The 2,857-nt window shown below is 46.7% G+C and overlaps 1 pseudogene; it reads right to left on the reverse strand.

Moving 5' to 3' along the window:
- Positions 1-584: 584 nt before the first annotated feature.
- Positions 585-704, reverse strand: LOC136649929 (5S ribosomal RNA; annotated as a pseudogene).
- Between the last annotated feature and the right edge of the window lie 2,153 nt (positions 705-2,857).

Below are 2,857 nucleotides of genomic sequence, written 5' to 3' on the forward strand. Positions count from 1 at the left end.
CCTCTCCCTCTTTGCAAATGGGCCCAAAAGAAACTTTGTACCCCCTGATAAAATTCCTCTCAGAGGCCCTGGGGAAGAGGGTATGACATTTGAGTTGACAAACAAAATACCAGGATGACTTTAGCTGCTGCTTCAAAAGCTTTATTGGGATATGAACAGAAAACAGGGAAGAGACCAGACAACTGGAAGTAGATGAACATGCTGCTTCCCCTAAAATACGTAGGTCCAATGAAGTGTCTGGTTGGCAGTTGCATCACTCCAGTCCAAGGCTGCTCATCTTCATGCAGACACCAAACCCCCCCCCCACTTCCCTTTGGCAGCTGGGGGCATCTTAACATCTAGCTAACTTGCTGTCCATGCATTCTTCCCAACCCCTGGGTTGTGGAAGAAAGTGCATCCTTAGTCTGACCCAGCCTCACTTATCAGAATGTGGGGCCAAATAGGGCAATTTCACCCTTCACCTTTGCTGGCTAGGGTGATGCCACCCTCCCCTCTTTTTAGGTTCTTAACCTCCTTTACCAGTGTCTAGCACAGACGTGTCCTCACCTGGTTGGCAACCTTCAGTCTCGAAAGACTATGGTATAAGCCTACAGCACCTGGTATTCCCACGTGGTCTCCCATCCAAGTACTAACCAGGCCTGACCCTGCTTAGCTTCCAAGATCAGATGAGATCAGGTATGTGCAGGCTAACCGTTGCTGCTCACCTTGTCCTCACAGTTGTCCTCACCTGCCCTTCTCCATTCCTCTCCACTTGCTTCCATCTTTTCCAGCAATCCTGTCATTTTGCCTTTCCTTTCTCCCTTCTCCCTCTCAGTTCTTTCCTCCCTCTGCTTCTTGTGATTCCCCCTCCCAGCCCTTCTTCCCAGCTGTAGACTCTGCCTCCACATTTCTGCCTCTCTCTTGCTCAACTAGTATCAGCCCCTTTGGATTAGGCTAAGGAATCACCATTGGCTGTGCTATTGACAGCATCCCTGGAATCACTGACACCTGGGATGATATCATCACTAGGCATCAAAGGAGTTAATCACTATCAGCAGCAGGCCTGAGTAGCCCTGGCCATGACACTATAATAATAATAATAATAATAATAATAATAATAATAATAATAATAATAATAATAATAATAATAATAATAAAACTTTATTTTTATCCCGCCCTTCTCCCAAAAAGGGACCCAGGGCGGCTAACAACATATAAAACAAATTAAAACATAATTTCACAGATAAAAACATATTAAAAAACACATTAGCAGAACCCATAAAAACAGTAGTCAGAAGAGTCAGAATAAAAGAGCATAAAACAGCAGTTCTTAGAGGAATCGGGCCTGTAAAAAAGCAACTAAAAGATATATAAAAGATGTTAAAAAGGCCAGAACGTCAGAAGGCTTGGTTAAACAACAAGGTCTTCAGGCCTCGCCGAAAGGACTCAAGAGAGGGAGCCATTCTCAAGCCAAGGGGAAGGGAGTTCCACAACGTTGGTGCCACTACTGAGAAGGCCCTATTTCTTGCCGCCGCCCCACGTACCTCCTTAGGCGGCGGCACTTGTAAAAAGGCCTTCTCTGATGACCTGAGAGGACGAGCCGGATTGTACGGGAGTAGGCGATCTCTAAGATAACCTGACCCAGAGCAGTATAGGGCTTTAAAGGTCAAAACCAGCACCTTGAATTGGGCCCGGAAACGAATGGGCAGCCAATGTAGCCCCTGGAGAAGCGGGCTGACAGAGTCAAACCGCCTAGCTCCAGTGACCACACGGGCCGCTGCATTCTGCACTAATTGCAGTATTATGCAATTATCTGCACTAATTGCCACTATGGGCTACTGATGCTCTCAGCCCTTTGAAATGAATAGCAGATAGCCCCTTCCCAAACTGCAAATATGATTTGGAAATTAATGTTGGGTCTGTGACCATAAATAAAGAGTGATGATGATGATTTGGAAATTTCAGCTGGCAAAAGTGTCCAGTAGGGCAACCCAAACATCTAAGAACTATGTTTCATCTGGAATGTAGATGGGTCTATGCACTGGGGTGACCAATAGCAAGTCAGCAAAGTTTTCAAGATGAGCACAAACAGTTGTACACATTAATCTGGATTCTTTTTTGGTTCTGTAACCCTCCCTGCTAAACTGCTTTGTAATTATGTCTTACTGCCCAATTCTGTCTCCCCCTGGCAACCACCAGAACTAGTATTCCAGACAGCAGGATGCACTTTACTGCTGTTGTAAACAGCCTGCCAGCTGAGCATGCAGCCAAGTGCTTCTGGCCCACCACCAGAGAGGCTGCAGACACCAAGCTGAGAGTGGCATGGACAGGAGCACCCTCCAAATCAGGTAGGTTGGCAGGAGCGGAATGAGGTGAGGGTGGAACAAGAGAGGTCTGGGGCATGGCAGAGGTGAAGGGCAGCACCTGGGGCAAGTGACTTGCACCAGATGTATACCCTCCAAAAGCAGCCAGTACGCCCCCTTTGTCTCCTGGCAAAAGTCTCATTTGCAAATGGGAGGCTTACGGAGGGGTAAGGGAGAATATTTTTCCTTTTCCCTCCCAAGCCTTCCAGTCTGCCCTCCTTCCCACCATAGCATATAGTACAGCCTATTTTGGTACAGCTGCATTGTATGGTGGGTGAAAGGATAGGATTGGGCTGTTAAGAGTTCTGAAACAGGGCCTGCTCTTTGAACCACAAGGCCGCCATTGTAGAACAAAGGAAAAGCTAATGTTAATTGAAGTGTATGGCCCCACTTGGAAAAAGCTGGGTTGTTTTTTTTTAATCTTATATTCTTGTTCCATTCCCCTCTTCTTGGAAAAGGTACGCCCCCCCCCCCCCAAAAAAAAACTGGCTTCTGAGCTGGGTCAAAATATGTTG

Source organism: Tiliqua scincoides, chromosome 4, assembly GCF_035046505.1.
Source record: "Tiliqua scincoides isolate rTilSci1 chromosome 4, rTilSci1.hap2, whole genome shotgun sequence".
In the NCBI taxonomy this organism is placed as follows: Eukaryota; Metazoa; Chordata; class Lepidosauria; order Squamata; family Scincidae; genus Tiliqua; species Tiliqua scincoides.